Consider the following 24895-nt stretch of genomic DNA (forward strand, 5'->3'; position numbering starts at 1 on the left):
GATTAAAACTGAAGTTATTAAACCTAGAACACCTTAAGTCTACAGCTTGAAGATAATTATTAGGAAGATTCTTTCATCAACTATTATGATACATGAGCTCTTATTTGGAAACTTAACTAGTTTAGGATATCATTAAAATCCTTAAAAATGTTTTTGTCATGTCATGGGCCTCCCAGAGCCATCCAACTTGTATACTAATTATTTTTTCTTGGCTACATGCTGTTTTAATTACATTCATTATTTCTGTCATTCTGCAAAATCTTATGCATGGAAGTGCTGGTGGCCTGGTGCATAACCATTGCTTTTTCCTGCTGTGCTAATGGCTTAAGTCCAAGCTGAGGTGCAAATGAAATGAGTTTAGAAGGCTAAATTTGGCCCCCAGTTAATTTGCTTCACAAACCTGCTACCGATTTTTTTTTTTTGTCATAAGCTGGCTCAGTTACAAATCCATGTTCATAAAGCACTCAAAAGTTAGACTGAAATTGGTAAACTTTTATCCTTCGTGATTATCAATGATGTTGTCAGCAGGAAGTTCAAGGAGAGATTTCTGGAGGGGGTGAGAAAAAAAGAGGACAGAATGTGTAGAGTGACTCTTACTAGAAATTAAATGTATTTCAGCAAGGAGAAATAACAGATTAGGAGGAAAAATACAGTAAAACGAAGGAAAGAGAAGTTGTGTCTGACGCATTTTTGACAGCGTGTCATATGAGGAATATCAGTCATCTTTGGCTAAAAGTATTCATCCTGACACTTTCCTGCTTTCTATAATTTTAGACACAGAGAAAGATAAATGGTTCCCATTGATATCAGTATTTTTGTTCCTTGTGTGCACTCTTTGCCGAATATCATGATTTCTTCTCTTCCTTTCTGTTTTCTAAATCTAACCTGGCAACATAACCTGAAAATTCCTTGCAACCACAAATGATTCAGAATCAAAACTCTCAACAGAAAATATCTCAATAAAAATGTATAAATGTGATCACAGATAAATATTTTAAATGAGTGGTTGTTAAAGGTATTCATCCATATGTTTTACTTCACTTGTAGACTCCGTAGGAATTCACGGTATACATCTGTGTGTATGTATTAAATTTTAAAATTTAGCTCTTTTAGTAATCAGACAATAATTGGCATATGGAATATGGTCTGTTCCAATGCCACATGATTAGAAACGAGCCTCTAATGTCCCTCTTACTGTGTTTTTGTGGCATATTTTATTCAATCCATGATATCTAAGGGCTGTGAGGTTTTGTTTCATTTATTTTGCAAATAAAGACTTCAGTGAACATTGTTTATTTTTATGGAAGAAAGATGAAGATTATGACCTCTGCTCTCTAGAAATTAGCTTTCAAGTGTGTAAGGCAGATATATAAATCCTACAAGATTCTTGCTTTATGTCATAGTTACTTTACTTTTTGTTCGTCATGGCTATTTACAGCAAAGAAAATTTTATGCATAAAAACAACAAAACAAAAGTGGAAACATTTTTCAGAACAGTTAAACAGGTTCTAAGAAACTATTTTAAATCAATTTCAGATATTGTTGATCGGCCTAATGAAACGGGCAAGAAGATTATAAAAGAAAAGGTAGATAAAAACACAATATACTAAGACAATCTTCAGAGAAGACTTCAGAATTCTATTATTAGAATTACAAAAGTATATATCCACTCTTTAAAAACTAGGTGATTACCATTGTCTTGATAAAGTTGTCCATTCTGTCCACCTTCCTATTTACGTGACTAGAATGATTATTGCATTTTGTTTAAAATTTTTTCAATGTTTATTTATTTGTGAGAGACAGAGCATAAGCAGGGAAGGGCAGAGACAGAGGGAGACACAGAATCCGAAGCAGGCTGTAGGCTCTGTGCTGTCAGCACAGAGCCCTATGTGGGGCTTGAACCCACAAACCATGAGATCATGACCTGAGCCAAAGTTGGATGCTTAACCGACTGAGCCACCCAGGTGTCCTAGAATTATTATTCATTTGAGTTGGGGAAGCTGACAGACAGATTTGTCCCAACTAGGTGCCCTTAAACAAAAACTCAAATAATTGATCTAGGTATAGTTAATCAAATATCAAAGCATGATTTTCATATCTCCATGCTTATTGAACACCTTAAGAAAACAATTGGAAATAAATAATATAGAACAGCATACTTCAATTCTACAGAATTTGGTTTTATACCATATACAAATAACTACATATAATTGTGTTTCCATTTCATTATCTTTAATTTCTGTCATTTATTCTTTAACATAACCCTGATTTTCTTCCAGGCTATGGTGGATTTAAGTTGCCCTCATTTTCATTAAGTGAGCCCCTATCATGAATCCAGTATGCTTTGGTGTATCGAATGAACTTGGTCTTAAAAGTCCTTGCCATAGGCTTCAATTCAACCTTTGGTCTTGATCTAGAAAAAGAAACAATTAAGTGTTTACAATCTCTTTGGCAAAGATCACATTTGTCCTTTGAATTTCTCTGCTTTTTTTTTTAACTTCTGTCTCACCACTTAGAAAAAGAAAAAAATCTAAATGAAAACCAGATGGAAGTATGACATTGTTGTTGTTTAAAAATCTGATGCTTGTTTTCTACCAATCAATGCTTCCCAGTAATTTATCTTTTAAGGTTTGTCCTGAGTTTTCTGTTTTAGAAACTTTTCATGAGATCTTGTCATTTCGTCTTCTTTCTTTCCTTATCTGCAGAGAATGGCCACTTAATGGCCTTCTCTACCAAAAGTCTGTCCCTCTATTTAAAAAACAAACAAACAAACAAACAAACAAACAAGTCTGTTCCTCTATTAGTTACAGATGATCCCCTAAAGTTTCCAGTCTGGCTTTTGACATAGATTATTTTTTACTCTGGAGATTTAAGTTTTGAAAATCTCACTTTAAACCAGAATATAACTTAAAAAATTTTTTTTGACTTTTACTAAGCGTTTTTGTAAAAGAAATAGAAAAATTTTCCTTATACTCTCAAATCAACATTTTTTTTCTTTTGATAGCAAATTGATTTATGGATGTAATTAGCCACACACACACAAATCTCCTTTTATAAGCTTCTATATACATGTTTTCCTACTTGGGTTCCTTAGACTAGATTAGCATGCTTTATTACACATTTCCCATGTATCTTCAAGTCTATTATCTAATTGTATCTAAAGTACTCCTGATAGGTAGGTAGAGAAAGGCTATTTAATCCCCATTTTATAAATGAAGAAAGCAGAGTACAGAGAAGCTAAATGATTTGCCCAAGGCCATGTACATCTCTGCGGTAATTCCGTACCAGAATGAGTTTGCAAGAACCAGGCACCAGTGCAGACAACGGTTAATCTAATCCCCCAGTAGGGGGATGGGAAGTTAAGACTGATGGCAAATTAAAAATAAGCCAAAAACTATGTATTTCATAGAAAACCAATACCCTGTAAGTATCATAATTTAATAAAGCTGACTAGAGAAAAGAAGCACCTCTCTAAGTACTGTCCGTCATTTGCAAATAAATGGCTTCAGAAGAAACAACAAAAACAGCACAAAACAAAAACAGCACAAAAAGATGACCAACAATGCAAAAACAGTGTTTGAAAATCTCAGTTACATGATAATTGTACTCTGAATATGTATTATTAAAGCAACATAAGACATTCTTAGGGTTTAATTTCAGCAAATAGGACTTTGTTTTCAACTACCAGCAAATCAAGCATTTGAAACAGATTAGCCTTTTAAATTTTATCTCTGTTTTGATGTAAAGACAGAACACAAAACAACACCCGTCTCTTTTATTTTCCCATTTGTGTGTTTTATTTCAAAAACAAGTCTTATAACAATTTTATTACAGGTAAGAGATATAAGATGCCTTACTTTTTGTGTGAGTCCAGCTCCTTTACTGGGTGAGGAGATAACTTGCCAATAGCTGGTTTCTCAATAGAGAGGGAAATAAACAAATGTTCAATAATGTGGGAAAAAGAAATCAGTAGTTACATAATAATCTTAAAATGGGACGTGTTAAAATTCTTAGTACCTTGAGGAAGCATAAAGTATGAATCAAGTAGCTTTATGCTTTTGTAATGTGGAAAAACAAAGAGAATGTGTGATAAAGGAAGAATAAAGTTCTGCATTATTTTTATGATGTCAGAATGTTCCTTCTTGTTACTTTGGACCTCTTTCAAAGCTCTAAGGGAACATTATAAGTAACAATTCAAAGAAGTTAAGGTGGGGAAAATCATCTTGAAACTCAAAAAAGCTTCCATTATCTGCTGAATGCTCTGAATTTATTAATACCCTTAAGTAAAATAAGAATCTTAGAAGATTTAAATTTATTCATTCAGCAAATATTTTGGTGTCATTAACCATTAGATGTAATAGCACCCTTTCATGATTGAATAGAAGCCTACCCTCATGGAGTTTAAAGATTTTTTTGGATTCACAGAATGAAACAAATGATCACGTAGGTGATTTAATATTAAAAAATTGTGATTTTTGTGAAAAACACAAGTCACAGAAACTAATCTTGACTGAAGAGACAGGATTTAATATCAGGCAAAGGGGATAGGGATGAGGAAAATCAGAGTAATCAGAATATACTTTTCAATAAAGGAAAAACCTATGCGCAGACTCTGTGTTTGTAAGGAGCTTGTGTTTGGAACATTGGGAGAATCTTAGGAGATCAGAAACACAATGTGGGGTGGGGTGGGGAGGGAGTAGGCATTAAAAGATTTTAATCTTTTTTAACGTTAATTTATTTTTGAGAGAGATAGACACAGTGTAAGTGGGGGAGGGACACAGAGAGAAAGGGAGACACAGATTCCAATGCAGTCTCCAGGCTCTGAGCTGTCCGCACAGGGCCTGATGCAGACTCAAACCCACGAACTGGGAGATCATGACCTGAGCAGAAGTCGGCCGCTTAACCGACTGAGCCACCCAGGCACCCTGGCATTAGTAGCTTTTAAACAGTATCTGAGAGAGGGATGGGAAAAAAATGAATGAAATCATGAACTCAATGAAATAAAAATGTGTTAATGAAATAAGAATATATATATGTGTGTGTGTGTGTGTGTGTGTGTGTGTGTGTATGTATAAGACATATATATAATAACATATAAATATATTAATAGCTTTAAAGATTCAGGAAATAAAAAATCTCAAGCAGTCAGGCAGGAAGAAAAAAAAACAGATTACTTAACTAGGAAGAAAAATAAAATTGTAAAAATAACTTTAAATGTTCATGTTCTGTAGAACCACTTTTTAAAGAACTATTCTAGAAATCAGAAAGATTAAGCCTTTATCCAAGGGACATGTCATCAGAGAAATGCGCCTGGCTTTATCCAAAAAAATTTGGGAAAGGACAGTGCATGACATCTCATAAATCTGGGCAGAAGAAATAAATTCTTTAAGTCTGTGTGAGAAGATTTTTTGAGCCAACATTTTAGTTAGATTATCTTCTTATTTATGGGACGTGCAATTCAGGCCAAATTCTGACATTCAACACTTACAGAAAGTCTCCATGGGAGATAAGAAGGTGCTTTCTATTTGTAACTGGAGCAGAATTTGGCAGAAATGCTTTGTGAATAAGTCTGTAAATCCAAAGAAAGTTAAGGGCTGTGCTCACAAAACATGAGGTTGCCTATCTGCCCGTCTGTGCGTCGGGCAGATCTTATTCCCATTCTATTAAAATCAATAGCACCTAGTAAAATTGCTTACTTTCTAAAATGTTTACAAATGCTTAATACATAAAAATTTACTCAAAGAGAACACTTTAGGCAAATGTTATATGAATCAACATGTGTTTCAACTATGAAGAAAACAGGAAAGGGCAATAAGTAAAAAAGTTACTTCTTCTGCTCCATCTTCTTGAGCTGTGAATTTGATTCAATTGGTGGCTTTTCTTTCTTTTTTTCCCCCATCCCAAACTCATGGGAGTATTCTCTAAACTTCTGTGGTTGCTCTTCCCCTGCTCTTTATAAATTCTTTATTGTGGATATATCGTTATGGCTTCTACCATTACCATTATACACACATGAGCACACACACACACACACACACACACACACACACACACTTGGAGACCCATTTGAGTCTTTTACCACCAAAATAAACTCCACATTGCCACAACTTAGTTCACTTTTTTGTTTTCCCTATCTCTCCCTGCCCCAAATCAACTACCTTCCATACATATGCTATTAGAAAATTATCTATTTCAATATTTTAAAAATGATTATACTTAAAACAAATTTGAAACATTTTCTTATCCTTCTTTGCTAAGAGGAGTCAAGTTAAATAAACAAAGTCATGATTTAACTTGATTTTTTTCTTTATTCTGCTGTCTCTTCCCACCATTCTGCATTAACCTCCCAGGAGATCCTTTTTGCTATAAAAGTAATTTTATGGCTTTCAGTCTCCAGACATTCCAATGGCTCTCAAAAGGATGGACACACTGTCTAATGCACCATGTTCATTTCTCTGCACCTGAAGCTGAGTAGAGTCTACTCTACTCTACCAAGCACGAGGTCCAAATTCCTCACCTGGCCTTCCTCTGCTGTCCCATCTCACCTCTCCAATCCCAATGCCTCCACTATGCCTTGGCAAGTAGACTCCTCTTTGTTCCCTAAGTTTTTATGACATTCATGTTGTGAGAGTTCTATGAAAGAGGCAAGCTGCTTAGCATTGGGCTTATCACATAAGAAGCATTTAATTAAGTCTAGTCCATATTTCTTCTTAGTACAAAAAGGACTTCAGACATTGTAGGCTTGTTTTTCCACTGATTTTGTTGCCTGAGGTCATGTATGTTATTTTCTCAACACATTGCTTTAGTGAGCAAATAATAGAAATCTATTTGTTTTCAATATCTTGCCTTTATAAAGGGTTCTGATTAGCTGGATTTAAATATGATTCACTTTTGGATCATCTAGAATCTGAAAAGTTAAAGACTGAAGGGAGGTGACTTTCAATGTCCCAAAGAAATAAAGAATAAACTTAAGTATATAGACATATATACACATATACATATATATACACATATACACATTGCATATTATATATCACCATTTAATTATACAAGCCCATTTAAGATTTTTCCTTTTTCAATTCACTTATTATTTTCTGTTTTTAAAAAATGAATGTATTTCATTCAAAAATTCAATACACAGTTTCACTAAAATACAGTAGAAAATGGGATTTATCTTCTCTAGAGATTGTAAATCATGCTCATGTCCACCCTAGAATATTTTGATTTATAACTGAATTCAGAGAAAAACATTATAAATATACAGTAAGTAATGAGGAAGAATCTAAGCAGAAATCATAAAACTCTAAACCCCTGAAAGACTAATGACTATCCAAGGCATTCAGAGTAGATAAATGTAATAATACAATTATATCGATGGGGCTTTAAAGCACAGCTCTTTGTGGACCATAAACTTTAAGAATGAAAGAAAAACATAGCAAAAATATTGCATCAATAATGAATGATGAGAACCGAAAGGCACCAGAGGATTGCATTCATAGTGCCATTAGTATGCAAGTCAGCTTCCTAAACCAAGAATAGAATAAAATAGGAGCCATAGGCAAAATTTTTGTGAGTGCTACAAAATATAAATGATTTTCTGCATTTATTTCATTTGAGGTATGTAAGTAATTTTATTTCTTTGAGTAAAGTTATGAAATAAGGCCAGCAGCAAGTTACAAGCAATATATATGTATATAGTATTTTATCAAGCTATTGTTGTCATCACTTTCTATATATTGTGTTGGTATCACATTTCCCATTATTAAATAAAACAGTAGCAAAATGAATGGATTTTATAGGTGCATAGATTTCAGTTTGAAAAAGTGGTATTATGCAGTGATGGCTAGCTAGAACTGAGGGAAAATAGTAAACAAATGATCTGTTAGTGACATGTTGTATCTTCCATACCTGGTTTCATTTTGAGACAGCTTGGTAGACTGAAAGAATTACGCAATTAGGTTCAGAAGAGAAGTATGTCCTAATTCAATCTCTGTTCTTTATTGTGTGATCTTGGCATCATCATTTTCCCTTCCTAGGATTCAGTTTCTTTATTCATAAGATGAATCCATTAGAATGGACGGTCCTAGGATTCTCTGCTATATAGACTGTCTCATTTTGATGTGGAGAGTATGTGACAGAAGTTTTAGTAATAGAATGTTCTTTCTGGAGGATAATTGTGATTTCAAATCTTGGGTGCTTAGTGAAGGAGACCTACAGAGATTTTTGTTATCATTGTTTTGTACACGTGATTAAAAAAAGATGAACTTCATGAAAACACTGTAGAATCAGAACATTTTACATAAAGAAATCCAGATTTTATAGTTCCTTTGAATCACTATATCTGGAAATGCTGAACGCATAGTCCATCACTACAACTCTCAGCTTTTGGTGATGGAAGATAGATTTTCCCTACAAAATATAATAATATATACCTAGCAAGGACACTGTGTAAAAAGAAATAAGCATGTGAATTACTTAACACAGTATCTAGCATATATGGGTTTAGTAAATAGCAACAACTTCTTCTTCCCATCATTTCCATGAGTTAATAAATAATAAGAAAGCATAAAAACATTTGGAGTTTAGTCTTCCTAGTCTTCCATTTCTTTGTAAGTATTATAGTTTTGGTTATAGAAGCAAGAATGTTTACAAAACACAAATGTGATTTGCTGAAAATTTATCTTTTATTCTGATCAATCAGTAACATTGAAGTAGAAATCCAATCATCAGGATTATGTTGATAACTGAACAAGAGGTATATACATCACAACCTTTGCAAAATCACTAGAGGAAATGTGATAGTAGGATATATTTTATGAAGAGAAGATAACTTTTCAGCAGAAGACGGCAGGAAATGATCTCTTCTCAGGCAATGATTCCACGGGGGAACATGTCCCAATGCCTTGAAGATGTCTTTCTGGTTTGTGATGTACAACATCTTTCACATGATCCAATTAAAAACACAGAAGGAGGAATCCTCTGGAGTTCAGATATAGGAGAACAAATTCACAGCTACTCAACTCCTCCAAAAGAACACAAACCAGGAAACACCTTTTATATACATCATAAAGTGAAAATTTGAAATGGTAAAGGGTAGGGGGTCAAAAGAACCTTAGAAGGGTTTCTAATACCTGAGGACTTTTATTTCTTTGGACCATATATCTTTCCTGCCTCTTGCTCTTCTCTGTCTAATTTGCATTTTGTGGTAAAGGTTCTGAGCACCTAGCTCTTGCTCCTCATTCTTCATCATCTAAGTACCTGTACATTCTGGAACAGTTCTTTCATGAAATACCTTTCTTTGCATTGGACCCCCTCCATTGCACCACATTATGATAAGCTGAAGGAATTCAGGTGCTCCTGTTACACTGGCCAAATGAATAGCTTAAAGGAAATCACACGCCACTAATTGCCATATGCTGTGTTTTAGTTCACTAAGTTACGGCCTAACAGTTCATACCACGAAATCTCTCGAGTCTCAATTGCCTGAGGTTGCTTGGCATGAACAAAAAGGAAATGAAAGCTTGAAATACCCCCTGAAAAACTCTCAATCCAACATTTTTCTAATAACCCCATACCCTTATACTTAGTCACACCATTAAATATTTATTTTCATCTCTTCTAGCCTTTAATTGTCAGCTGCTTCTTTTTATTCTTTTTCTTCCCCCCATTTGGTTTTCTGAAGATACAGTAATTTATTAGAAAATAATGGGATAAATAAAGCAGCTTCTCACACATGGAGCATTTTGAGAAACAGAGGTGCACATTAGTTTAATTTGACCTTCAAAAGTCCTTTATGACTAAAAGAAGGGTCACGTGGTATCATTACATTCACTTACAAAAGATTTCCTTCGCTACATATTAATGACACCTGTTACAAGATTTTTTATTTTTTTATTTTATTTTTTTTAATTTTTTTTAACGTTTATTTATTTTTGAGACAGAGAGAGACAGAGCATGAACGGGGGAGGGCCAGAGAGAGGGAGACACAGAATCTGAAACAGGCTCCAGGCTCTGAGCCGTCAGCACAGAGCCCGACGCGGGGCTCGAACTCACGGACCGTGAGATCATGACCTGAGCCGAAGTCGGCCGCCCAACCGACTGAGCCACCCAGGCGCCCCAAGATTTTTTAAATCAGTTTTAAAAATTCAAATGTGCTATTATGAAAAGCTTCTATTTAGTGTTATCACTATAATGTAAATTTCACAAGCGCAGAAACCTTATATGTTTGTTTGTTTGCTACTATGTCCCTTTAAGAATGCTTTAGTACATTCCCCAAAATTACTGAATGAATAGTGAATATATAAATCTTTCCAGCCTTGATGCTCTACAATATGTTGAATACTCTAACAATGATCATAGAAGACTGATTTTGTTCTGTTTTTGCATTCAGTAGTCAAGTTGCAGTGAGTAAAGATGCTATTCTGGTAACTTTTGGTAAATTGACTTACAGAAGAAAAAATTAATCACCTGTGTTAGTTTCATGTGGCTGCTCTACTAAACCGGGGGTCTAACAACAGAAATTTCTGCTGTCACAGTTCTGGAGCCCAGAAGTCTGATATTAAGGTGTCAATAGGGCTATGCTCCTCTCATAAAGGCTCCAGGGGGAATCCTTTCTTGCTTCTTCCAGCTTCCAGTGAATCCAGGTGTTCCTTGGCTAGTGGCTGCTTTTCTCCAGTCTCTGCCTCCGTCTTCACATGGCCTTCTCTTCTCCTTGTATGTGTTTCCTCTTTGTGTCTCTGATAAGAACACTTATTATTGGATTTAAGGTTCACTTGGGGATTTAAGAATGATCTCACCCTTGAGATCCTTAATTACTTCTGCAAAGACCCTTCTTCCAAATAAGGTCACATGCACGAGTTCCAAGGGTTAAGATGCGGACATTTTTGGGGAGTGGGCAGAGCGTGCCATTCAACACATTATACTACCCTAATATAAGGAATAGAAAGCTGTGCTTCAGGGGCACCTGGGTGGCTCAGTCGGTTAAGCGTCCGACTTCAGCTCAGGTCATGATCTCACAGTTTGTGAGTTTGAGCCCTGCATCAGGCTCCCTGCTAACATCTCAGAGACTGGAGCCTGCTTCAGATGCTGTGTCTCCCTCTGTCTCTGACATTCACTCTGTCTCTGTCTGTCTCTCTCTCTCTCAAGAATAAATAAACATTAAAATTTTTTTTTTCTAAAAAAGAGGAGAAAGCTGTGCTTCAGCTGAAGAGGCAGTAAGCTTAAAATAGCTGATGGACTTCTAGGACTCTGATGGAATTTTAAAACTTCGTCAAGATTGTCCCAGAGCTAACCTAAAGTTTGTTAGAGGATACAGAGCCTAGGAGCTGAGTCTCTGGGCTTATCTTACCTCCATGCCCACGTCAAACACATCTCATCTGTCAGCTTTCCTTACTTTGGCTCTCTTTCAAATCTTGTTTGCAAGGTTCCAGTCCACAGATATTTTGAAAACTAACCAGCAGAAATAGTCTTATGGAGACAGAGTTGATATCCTTCCTTTTTTGTCCAGGACCATGCCCGTGACAGACGACTTGTCAACACAGAAATATTCAGGGGCTTCTTTGCTTTCCTTGAAGTAAAACAGATAAAGATGTTTAAGTACATTGGCATACCCTAAGACTGATCAAGATCCCTAGGGATTTGTAGATCTGTACTTCTATGGAGGCTGGAAATTGTTTTTTCAGCTTCACTTCCCTTAGACTCTTCAGTGCTAAAGAAAAAAAAAAACTTTATGAAAAAATATACAGTGGTGAAGGCCTTAGCCTTCAATTTTAAAGCGTTATGAGGAGATAGGACTTCTAAATGGCTCTTTAGATGCCTTCATCATCATTTACTGGCAGCAGTGGTATCAGTTTCCCATATGAAACATGCTCGCTCACTAACAGTGCCCAAAGCAGCCAAGAAAATTATCGGAAGGTTTTGGCAAAATTCAGAAGGGTCTTTATTAATAATTATTTCACTTTTTTTTTTGGTAACTTAAAAAAAAATCAACTTACTTGTCCACAAAGTTCTCTAAACTCTGAATGGACCCACTTAAACCATACTCATCGCATTAAATGACCAGGGTACACAGAAATAACAAGTATCCACAAAGATATCCCTGAGTTATAATTATCTGGGCATTTCTCACTAAAGAATTCTAGAACATTGACTTCATTCGCTTCACTAGAACATGTTTTCATGAATGATAACAGTTGCTCTTTTCTTTGTTGCTACAGACTATACATGTAAGGTCCTTCAAGTTTCAGTCCCTTGTGTCAAACAAATTAGCTTCTTTTTTCAGCTTCCTTATATTCATCTCCTATTTGAGGTATCAAAACCCTGAAAGTCTTATCTTTTGACTAACATTCTTCTTTCTAACGGGACAATACACACCATAAGATCAAAGTGGGAGTTTTTAGCATATGTTTAATGTTGGTATAGATATATGTGGACACTTTGTCTATTGTTCAAGAAGCTCCAAACCAGAAAAAAAATGTAACATGTACATGTAGGTGAGTGAAAATAAAGATATATAAGTATACTGTGTTACATGCAGGTATAGAAGACCTCAAGCTCAGAGGAAGAACAAAGGCACTTGATTCTTACAATTAGAAAACCATTTTTCTTCTTCTTTTCTGACACCAGGAAACAATAAAAGAGTAAAACAAGGACAGACAGCTTTCGTGTCCAGAATTACTGGAAAATTGTTCACTGACTAACCCACAAACTATGAAACAAAGCTATCTTAGATAGTAAAATTTAGACCAGATTGAGAGAGAATTGTGAGAGGCGACCATATAATTGTGCTAAGTGAAGACTTCTGCAAAGCTGAGGATCCAAAAGACAATAAATTATTGTCATGCTATAAATGAATAAGCAAGTAGACAAGTAAGTCAGAAAAAATAAATAAATGGTAACTGAACTTTGTGTGTGTGGGAAGCAAAGTAAGAACACAGATTCAGTGGATTTCGGGGAAAAGGCCAGGAAAATGTAACCCTGACTTGGCAGGGCAGTGGGAAATGGTTTATCAATTGGAAACACTTAATAAAGAGATTGGAATTTTACAAGCAATTTAAATAACGTGAGAGAGATTTGAAGATTCTTTCCCCACCAAACCATGCACAAACACACATGTACCTACGCAGTCATGATAGCTTAGTCACCAAAAATATATGTAATTCAAATTAATGTATAAATGTGTATAAAAATTATATTTTTATGAGACATTATTAAAACTGTCATTCAGATAAAAGGGTCGTGTGCTTGGATTACGAAAGATTCTCTCCTTTCCTCTTCCTGACATCCAGTACAAGGAACAAAAATGACTGAACTTGACTAATACTGGCCATAGAGGATTTTCCATGCTAAACAAGCTTTTGACAAATAGCATGTCTTTCAAGGTAGATAAATCTAGACCCAGTGTTAGCACGCACTAAAAACAGCAGCCCATCTTTATCTTTGATGGTTCCTATATTCCGCGGGAAAATGTTCGTTTTCAGTTGAATGCATTTAAATGATAAATAAGTAGCTGTGAACTGAATCCTAGAAGAAAAGAGAAACAAAAAACAATCACTCTTGATTTTTTGATGTGACATATTAAAGATTTTCTTGAACTTTAAAACAATACATGGCATATGCTTTATAAGATTTAACTGTGGAGACCAAGTTCTTAGTAAATAAAAATGAAAAAGAAAAGAAAACAATGGGAATAAGATGGTTTCTAATCAGTGGACTTTCTAATTGGAGTAACACAGAGTTGAAAGGTACGTTAAAGGTTATCGAAGTGCCTGATGCTGAATTTCTCTCTTGAAAATCCTAAGAATTAATTACCTAGTGTCATGAAATACCTAGTGATCATCTGCAATCTGGGCCCTATGTGTCTTACAATAGAAACATGCACAAGTAGCCTGTGTTTTATAGACTATATGTGTTACTAGAGGCTATCAAATATAGAAATTCTGAAAACATTAATAAAGTTGAGGAATTAGAGTTTGTCATTTACTTGCTATTTTTTTTAAATTTACCTAGCCTACCTCAATATATCAATTTATACATTGCAATATTATAAAAGCTTATTACACTTTTAGTGAATAGAATTCCCGTCACGGATGATAACAGATCTATGGTGTCATTTGTATAGCTATTCAAGTGGAATTGGAAAAAGAGAAGATAGAGATTCATTTAGTGAAAAAAGAGAGAACACCCCAGGTGGCTGGTGATATTGGTGGGGGGGGGGGAGAAAATAGTGAAATAATTATATAATTTTATCAACTACTAATTTTGGAGTGAATGACAGTAGGCTTTTCAACATAACTTTTTAATCTCTCTGGTCTCAGTTTCCTTATTTATAAAATGAGAATAATCAGAGTTTTTTTGTTGTTCTTATTAACAACTCAGTTACATAGTCCCCCCCCCAAATATTTCGTGTCTTACTGATATTAAGCACTTGATAAGAATAACTTAAATATTATTATCACCATTATCACCATCATCATTCCTGAGAATCTCTAAATCTTATCTCTCACTTAAAAAACAGTACATATATCCTGAGAACCATCAAAAGGTTAATTTATTCAGTCCAGCTATCCCCAGCTTTTCCTGAGATACTCAACATGGAATGACCATCTATTGAAAATAGTAGATTAATTTTAAAAGCTCAAGAAAAAGAACACAGAAATTTCATTTTTTTTTATTTTTCCCTAAATCCTTGCTATTCCCCCAAAGAAATCTTCTAAAAATAAAATCTGCTTTTCTACTTATTTGCTTCTCCCTTTCATTGATTCTGATCAAAATGAATATACCGTTTTGTTCTTTTTCAAGAATGTATTAAAATGCCCAGCACTTCATAAGTTCGTGAAAATATATTAACTGATGAGAAAGGGTGCCTTTTAAATTTTCCCATAAAAATGCAATTGGAAAAAGTTGATCCTTTCTATAGGCCAGTGGATTTGACCTTGCTTACTTTATAGGACATGTAAGAGCCCCATATCCTGCACCTATTCTTTCACAACACTCCCAGGAAACAAGCAACAATTACTGAAATCATGTGCAGATGCATTTTACCCATTAAAAGAAGAAGAAAAAGAAGAAAAAAAAGCTTTTATTTTTTCAGCCCCATTCTCCAAAATATTTAGTCATAGGTTTGTAGTTTTCTGACAAAAGTTCAAAGTCATTGCTTCAAAATGATGACATAGTAGACCTGGCCAAGTGTGTAGAGCATTTTGAGTCTTCTTCCAGGTAACCTTTGGCAACCTCTGCCTGAGGTCCTGGCTCGGAGTCCCAGACAGGGTTTTCACTAGTAAAATGAGTCAGTGTGGCTTTCCTGCTCCCCCCCCCCCCCTTACAAGTCAGGGACAATTAGACAAGAACTAAAATGCATACTCATGAGGAAGAGCTCCTGGAATAGGCTGGCTCTTAGACCTGGTGTTACTTCCATTGGAAGCTTGTTCCAGGGGATCCCAGTAGGGGGCAGTTCTGCTGGTATTTTTCCAGAGGAATATTCTGGCAGTTCTCTCTGAGCTCTCCTTTTTAAAACCTCTTCTAAAGCTTTGGATTACAAAAGGGAGATCATTCAATTAGATAAGAATAATCTTCAATACCCATGAATCCAGATTTTTATCAAAGTGAATCCACTCAGGCTAAAGGGTAGGCCTCATCGTTTCATTTTGCAAGCGCTGGAACCTCTTGACAGGGAAAGAAAGCAATTAATACAATCGAACATTGACTAGATTCAGACTTTCATTTTTTCACTTACTGAAGAGCCTGTCTTGAATTATCCTGTCTCTGTCTGTCTCTCTTCATTTCCTGGAGGTCGATCTTTGACCTGATGTTTGAGGTTAGGAAGTGACGAAGGAGGAAGGGTGTTCTTGGCTTTTTGACCCACCCCAAAACCAGTATTGGCTTCTTTATGTAGCTTATATGAATCAGGGTTTTGACATTCTAACCGCAGAAAGAGTCTTTTTTCCAGATTTTCTATAAATAATCTGAAACAACTTAAAATTTCTCAGAAACACAAAAGCATGAAATAAAATATTTACTTTGGAAATCTTCTTTGCTCATTTATTTAGGTAACTGTGAACCACATTGTTGCTTCACAGTTATACACTGCAGACAAAAAAAACCACTGCATATTTGATATACAGTAAATGATAGCTGGAGTTGAACCTCATCGAATCATACATAAGTTAAAAAACGTAAATAGGAATTTACTAAAACTGAGGAGTGGAAAAGGAAAAACATGAGTTCAGAGAGCAGCACATGGCTAGAAGTCCCAAATATCCAGGCTTTTCAAGTGCCTGTAAATGAAAACACTGCCACTGCTATTGTGTCTGAATACTAAGCTTATTACATTTCATTTTAATATCACTGGACTGTTGCATGGCTAAGGCTATATCTCCATATGCAGCAAATTATCAGGAGAAAACAATGTACTGAGGACAGAAAGCTGAGAAGTCAGTGCTTAGAGAAGCAGGAAAGAACTGATTCTTTCTGAGCCCAGCGTTTTAGTATAAGAAGGAAAGAAGACAGAGACAGAGATAAGAGATAAAGAGGAGTGAAAGAGAGATAAGTTATCTTGGACCCTTGCTACTCAGAATAGAAGTTCATGATGTAATAATATCTTCTTATAATTGCAGAATCTCGGGCCCTAAGCCCTAACCATTCTAAACCTGCATATTAGAAGATCCATAAGTGATTTACATGAACATTAATTTTTTTTTAACGTTTTATTTATTTTTGAGACAGAGAGAGACAGAGCATGAACGGGGGAGGGGCAGAGAGAGAGGGAGACACAGAATCGGAAGCAGGCTCCAGGCTCCGAGCCATCAGCCCAGAGCCCGACGCGGGGCTCGAACTCACGGACCGCGAGATGGTGACCTGAGCTGAAGTCGGACGCCCAACCGACTGAGCCACCCAGGCGCCCCAACATGAACATTAAAATTGAGGAGCATTGTAAGAAAAAAACAAGTCAGTTATATTCTATTGTAAAATTAGTTGTGTGGTACTCTATGATCCTCTTCTCAATTTTTAATTTTTTGAGATTTAAAAAAAATTTTTTTTGATTTATATTTTATAACATTATCTCAAATCTTTTACAGAGAATGAAGGAAACATTCCCTGTCCAAGGGGAACACAAAGCAACTCCCTCAGGTTATGGCAGTGAAACAGCAGTAGATAATGGAGGTGGTTCACGAGCCCAGTAGATCTCTGAAAATGAAAGAGGAAGTTCTAAGGTTTGGCTATGCTACACATGGAGATTGTGTTGAATATTGAAGTAAAGCATAGTGAGGTCCAGGAGTGTTCAGACTTTGAGTAATCAAACACACATAAAATCAAGATTCCAGAATGCCACTTTACTTGTTCTTTTACAGTGAGAAATAAAGCTATCATCTTCAAGTACTCAAGATCAGTGTAGTTAAAACTGAAGCCAATTTGTAATTTTGAAAATGGTTTGTAAATACCAGATCCCGCGCCCCACCCCCCCCCCCAAGGGAAAGCAGACAACACTGCAATTAGATAATTGAAGGAAATTCCTTTCATTTGGATAGATTTTGACTACGGGGCCAGAGAATACTAAAGACCAGTTTTGTCTAACTCTTACCTTGTTTGGACTACTGTATTTCCAAAGGACAGTTCTGTGAGCACATCTATTTTTGTATCTTTTTCCCCTTTACCACCAGGCTATGTGATCTTTTGTTGATGTTTCATTTTACTTCCTCTGCAGATGTTAATATAATTTTCTAGGCTTTCTCTCAAAATAAATAAATAAACAGGGGCGTCTGGGTGGTTCAGTCGATTGAGTGTCCGACTTCGGCTCAGGTCATGATCTCACAGCTTGTGAGTTCAAGCGCCTCATCAGGCTCTGTGCTGACAGCTCAGAGCCTGGAGCCTGCTTCGGACTCTGTGTCTTCCTTTCTCTCTCTGCCCCTCCTCTGCTCATGCGCTGTCCCTCCCTCTCTCTCAAAGATAAATAATAAAACATTAAAAATATAAATAAACAAAAAAAAGAGAGAAAAGCTATACTTACTAATTTACAAGTTGTTTGAGGATGCTGCTTTTAGGTAAAGCCAACTTTTCCAACTAAAACTGACAGCTCAGTTTAACTGTCAGAGGACTAATTTATTTGAGGTTCTTAGAAGATTCTTCATTCTGAGGCCCTCAAATAGTAATGACAAGTATATGGTCATTTTACGTCATCAGAAAATTTCAAACCTGTATCTATTTCACCTTTTCTCAAATGTTCATTTATTATACATACCTGATAAAAATTTATCTACCTATGTATTCATTTACTGTTTTAAGTAACCACTATATGTTAGACCCTTTTCAGATGCAGGTTTTAAAAGATTTTTGCTAAAGTTCATATATTCAGTTATCTTGTATTGCTTTTAGTGAATTTCATTAACCAAATCTTTTTTGAGGGTCTGTCATATGTCAGAAACTATCCTATGCACCAAAAATTCAATGACTCAAACAAGGTGTTAGCAATAAGAATTTAGTGTGTGATCCAATTGTCACTTACAGCATATTCAAGTGGAGAGAAATCTCTCCAAAACACAACTCTGCAAAAACTTTGGTTTCATCTAATTCTAGTCAGCCAATCCTTGCAAATAATGAAGTAAAGTTGTAGCTGATTTCAATATATGTATTTAGCAATATCTGAAGACCTACAAGTAAAGTCTCTAAAAACTATTTAAAAAAATTTGTTAGAAATGATAGGCCAACAACCTACAAAAAGAAGTGCATTCAGTTTCCTGTACACATTATAAAAGATAACTGGTAGATTATAAACACGTGGTCCTTTGTGTTTGTTTTTTTTTTAACGTTTATTTATTTTTGAGACAGAGAGAGACAGAGCATGAACTGGGGAGGGTCAGAGCGAGGGAGACACAGAATCTGAAACAGGCTCCAGGCTCTGAGCCGTCAGCACAGAGCCCGACGCGGGGCTTGAACTCACGGACCGCGAGATCATGACCTGAGCCGAAGTCAGCCGCTTAACCGACTGAGCCACCCAGGCGCCCCTGTTTCTTTGTTTTTTTAAGTTTATTTATTATTTTGAGAGAGAGTGCAAGCAGGGGAGGGGCATAGAGAGAGAAGGAGAAGATCGCAAGTAGGCTCTGCACTGACAGTTTGGAGCCCACTCGGGGCTCGAACTCATGAACTGGGAGATCACGACCTGAGCAGAAACCAAGAGTTGGACACTTAGCTGACTGAACTACCCAGGTGCCCCTATAAACACGTGATTCTAATAAAAATAGGTGACTCTGGCGACAACCCTTGGCCAGTATAACCAAGGGTAGGTTGTGTCGTAGTCCGGGCCCTCATCTCTGCCTCCTCTTTTTCAACCCAAGATATCCCTGCTGAATTATTGCTTTTTTCAAGTGGTCAGGGTGAGGCTGGGAGAGGATTGTAAAACTGGTGTGAAGAGTCATAACTTGCTTGGAAGCCCGGTTAAAGTGGATTTTTACTTTGAGGAGAGTTTATATGCCAGCATATATCCTAATCAACCTTACTGATACATTTTCTCCACTCTCCCTCCAGCTTCTCTCTGGAAGGCACTTAGGACAGGCTCAGGTTAATTACATCAGGTCTAATATTCCCAGGGCAACCCAATGTTATACAGAAGACATACAATAGAAATCCAATTACAGTTTAGCATTCCATTTGATTTACTTATTTTTAAATTCTGGCAGATGTTAAATAGGTTCAATAAACTCAGCAATAATTTAAATTCTCCATATTATATTTAAAATAGTTCTGAGGAACTAAGTAAAATGTCAATTTCCCCTGATTTGTTACTACATTGCATATTGTTTTCTATGAGACTATTAATTTTCCTGCCTCACAGCCGCTGTCCTCATCAGTTCACATTTATGTCCCCTAATTCCTTCAGATGCAGCTCTGAATGGGCTGAAGCTCCCACTGACATGCCCAAAGGCATCAAGAGAGCCAGATCCTGACAGGAAGCCAGGAAGATGGACCAGCCATCCATTTGTTAATGTGTCACACTCGAATTACACATGGCTGGCTGCAAAATTAAATTGCTCTTTCAGGATATCAGCGGAGACATAGATACAGCATTATAGCTCTGTGTTCCTATTGTTTTCGGATCAGAAAATGCTTTACTTGTGTACCCTTGCTAAATTGTGTTCACTGAAAGTGCAGATTAAAAAGGGTATTGATTGCAGCTTTCCCCAGGCCTGGAGTGGTTCTGTGATTTCAGAATTGAACATTTAGAAGGAAAAAGTGTGTGTATTTCCAGCCTTGGCACCTGGAAAATTCCGGAAACCTTTAAAGACAAGGACTGATAATGAGATGATGTCGTTAAACTTCCTGGTAGTGATCTGGGCAGCTGTGTCCTTTTTGCCCTTCCTACTCGAAAGTACTGCATTCAGGCTCAGTAATTTTTCCGCATGTAATACTCATGACCTGCAAACACAGTTGCGTCCAGAACGATGGCTGCTCTGTACACAGTGTGATCAAGAGATGCAAGGCGGCATCCTAACAGCCAGCACACATCACTAGCAACAGATAAACACTGATAACTTCCACGATTCAAACTTTCTCGACATGCGGCACATACAGATGAAGATGCCACCCCTTGCAAGTGATTTCAATTATGCTTGAATCAAGGTCGAAACAAATTATTTAAGAGGGTGGAAATAAATAAAGACCACCCGAAGGAGAACAAACAGAAGCTGTTTATTCAAAGCTTACTAGAGCAAGGGAGTCAGTCCCCATGACTTGTGTTTGGCAGACTCCATGGCAGGCAGTGAAGCGAGGACGCTTTACAGTCAAGGGGGGCAGGAGAGGCTTCAGGTGGCTCTGGTTGGAGGACATTGGCATAGGGAAGCGGCGGTGGGCGAACTAGAAACCGTGCATCCTATGTGAGGGGCTAGGAGAATATTTGGCTTTCTCTGCTTCTTCCTGAGTCAAAAGCAGTGGCAACAAGAGTAGGGAAGTTGGCAGTCACTGAACAACTCCTGTGTGTTCTTAGCCAGCTGCTGCAGAGGAGGCTGTGGTTTGGCTTTCTGCACTGGTTCCTTGCAAAGGTTTTGGGTCAGAATTCTAATGTCATATGTGATATCTGACGAATGTCCATTTGTATATTCAGACTCTTAGGAGTGTTGTTTTTTCTAATGTTTTTTTTTTTTTAATTAATTTTTTTGAGAGAGCGCAGATGGGGGAGGGGCAGAGAGAGAGGGTCAGAGGATCTGAGGCAGGCTCTGTGCTGACAGCAGCAAGCCCAGTGTGGGCCTTGAACTCACAAACTGCAAGATCATGACCTGAGCCGAAGTCGGATGCTCAACCGAATGAGCCACCCAGGTGCCCAAGAGTGTTTTTAAAAATAGTCATATAAGTAGTTAAATTCAAGCAGGCAAATCACTGCAATGAAAGCAGCTCTGGTAATTCTGCTTATTGGAAGCTGGTGGGTAAAAACATAACATTATATACTTCTTTCTAGGGTTCAGGATCACTAGCCCGAGAAGCTAATGGTATGAATGTATTGAAAATGCGCAAGGTGCTCATAGCCTCCTTGACTTCCACTTAGAGGCCAGCAGTCAAAACAGCTCTGAAAATAAACGAAGTGAACTTGGATTGTGAGAAACTACACCCACGAGGTTCAATGGCTATAAGAGCCAGATGATGTAGTAGGTCACAAAGAACCTATCTATTGTACAAAGGACTACCAGAGTTAAGAGAAGGCGGGGGATCAGTCATGGAAGGCTTTCATGGAGAATGTGTGGGTGAAAACAAGGCTGTCCACAATGGGACTTGGGTGGACAGATTCTGCTATGGCAGAGTAAAGGCAGAAAGAGTGAAATGAAAGAAAGAAAGTTGCAGAGGATATCATGAAGACTATGGAATGCTATGCTCTTTACAGAAAACAAAAAAGGAAATAAGTGAAATTGATTGAGGAAAATGTTATATCCAAATTTAGGTGAGTCTCTTGGAGGTGACAGAGTAGGATATTGAAAAGGGATTATGGAGCGCCTGCGTGGCCCAGTCAGTTAAGCATCTGGCTTTGGCTCAGGTCATGATCTCAGTTTGTGAGTTTGAGCCCCACATCTGGATCTGTGCTGATAGCGGGGAGTCTCCTTTGGATTCTCTGTCTCTCTCTTTCTGTTCCTATCCAGCTCATTCTCTCTCTCTCTCTTTCTTTCTCTCTCTCCCTCTCTCTCTCTTAAAAATAAATGAATAAACGTTAAAAAAAAAAAAAAAAGAATTACCCGTAGGTGACTGGATATCTTCTACTGCATTTTAAAATGGAAAATCCTGGCAAGTATATATTTGAAATACTCCCCAGGAAAGTGATATTTTGAAGTTGTAAATACATTCCCCTTAAAGGAAAGATTACATATAAAAAAAAAGTACAGACCTGGGGTGCCTAGGTGGCTCAGTCGGTTGGGCAGCCGACTTCAGCTCAGGTCATGATCTCCCTATCTGTGAGTTTGAGCCCCGCATCGGGCTCTTTGCTGACAGCTCAGCCTGGAGCCTGTTTCAGATTCTGTGTCTCCCTCTCTCTGACCCTCCCCCGTTCATGCTCTGTCTCTCTCTGTCTCAAAAATAAATAAACGTTAAAAAAAAAAAGTAAAAGAAAAGAAGTACAGACCTCTTGAAACATGAGTAATGGCCACACCCAACGAAAGGGAAAATAGAGGATTCAGAGTGGTAGGATTCGAAATCCACATATTACAGGGCCAAAGAATCTTGGGAAAGAAAGTCCATAGAGACGGTGGGGTTGGGGGACATGTCGTATGTTATGAAGTAATCAGGAAGAAGAAACACTATGGAAGACACTGTATGAAATGTTCTGATGTAATATTTTGAAATCCTTCCTTAGCTGATAAACTAAAAATACTACATTTTAAACACAAATGAATTTTAAGAGTATCGGTGCAAAGTTTGCAGCTTTGGCTATTATAAAAATTGAATACACGGTAAAAGAGGACTGACTATGTCTGTTTGGAAGCCTGCAAGCTAAATTATTCATACATAATTAAAAGGAACAAATCAACTGAAGAAGTCACCATTCACACATCCCTAATAAATAACTGGTTATGTGGGAATATAGGAAAATATATTATAAATACAAATGATTTCCAACCAGTAGCAATTGACTGCAATCTTTTTTTTTTTTTAATGCATAATTACTGATATCAGAGGCAGTTTGTGTAAATTTTACTGAAACACACTGAGTTGGGAAGAATTATGAAATGTACAACACAGGATAAGTATCCTTGAGAGAATTGTTGCCACGTTTTTTCAAAGAATGAATCTTCTCACACCTTTTAAAAAAGGAACCGTCCTGTAAGCATTGAAATTCAGGCAATTATTTTGTTAGGGCCAAGCTGTTTTTTATTTTCTTTCTCTCACCAAAGTATATGCAATAAGAGATTAGGAAGGACTTTAAAACAAGTTCCCCTTCCAACCTATTCCGGGTATTTTTTCTTCATCATTTTTTTTTTTCCACTGGTAAGCACACGGATTGCACTGAAAATACTAAATGTGATGACTACACGAGAAACGATATACTCCTATTCTTTTGGTGGGTGTGAAAACTAGTGGACAATAACCAAAAGGTCTCACAATTTTAAATATGCCTACTTATGACTTAGTATTACACTGTTTAGAATTTGTGCAAAATGGTGAATGTGAATTGTTTATGCAAAGTGACTATTGCAGACAACTTAAGCATCTAGTAAAAGAACAGCCAAATACATTATGGAATATCCACGTTACGCAGTAGTTCTCAATTATCTAAAAGAATAAGCCATTAGAAAAAAAATAAAAGTATGAGCCCAGGACTCGCCCGCCAACCTCCGCTGAACTCCCGAGATCTCAAGATCTCGCGATGGGAGGCCTCTGGGAAGAGTGGTTTCTCCCAAGATCCAGGAGATCCGGCTTTCTCCAGGCAGAGTCGTCTCTCCTGCAGCACCTGCTCCTCGCTGCTGATTCAGCTGTCCTCTGAGCCACCCGATGCTTAGCAAATCCCAGCCCTACCGCTTCCTGCCCCAGGTAAAAGATACCAGCTGAAAAAGTATGTGCAGTATGATGTCATTTTCAGTAAATTATGTTTATACATGTGCATAGAAAGTTGGGGGAAAAAAAGTCTTGGAAAGATACATATCTAAATGTTAGTGATAATTTCTTTAGGAGTTATTTAAGAAGGATGGTAGAGACAATGTTTGGGCACGTTTCAATCATTCCCAAATGTGTATTAATTTGATTATTTATATTTTTATATATAGAATTTCTATTTTATATACAGAATTTATATATAAAATATATAAAGAGAAGATTTCTGTTTTTATTTTATCTTTTTTTTTCCTCTATTTACAATTCTTTTTTGAGATAAATGTGTATATATTATTAAAGTGCTGTTGGGGAGGGAGAATTCTTTCTCTACCCTCAAGTTCTTCCAGCTGGAAGATATATGACAGATTAACAAGAGAAAAAAACCAAGTTTTATTTGCACACAAAGGCTCAATAATGAAATTGAGACCCCCCCCACCCCCAAAGAAATGACCTAGGCGGGCAGTTGCTATATATTTTAAACAGAGACGGTCGATTTATGATGAATTTTTAGGAGAAGGCAAATGTGTTTGGGGGCATTAATTAGTCAAGCATTCTAAGTGGAATTTGGGCTGAGGTAATAGATTAGTAAAAAGGTATCAAGGTTTCTTTCTATAGCTTTCTTGACTCTAAAGTCCCTATTTCTGGTGAGAAGGATGTGTTCTGACTTCTCAGAATCGGGAGGGTATATTTTTCATATGGGAGATTTGTTTCCTGGTTTCAGGGAGACAGGGGAGGGTCTGGGGGTCTTTGCACCACCTGTTTCCCAAATAGCTTCAATTCAAAATAACCGGTACGCCCCTGTGGTACGTTTAGGGGTGGCCTGCCCTGGGTCCTACAG

This window comes from Panthera tigris, chromosome B2, assembly GCF_018350195.1.
Source record: "Panthera tigris isolate Pti1 chromosome B2, P.tigris_Pti1_mat1.1, whole genome shotgun sequence".
Lineage (NCBI taxonomy): Eukaryota > Metazoa > Chordata > Mammalia > Carnivora > Felidae > Panthera > Panthera tigris.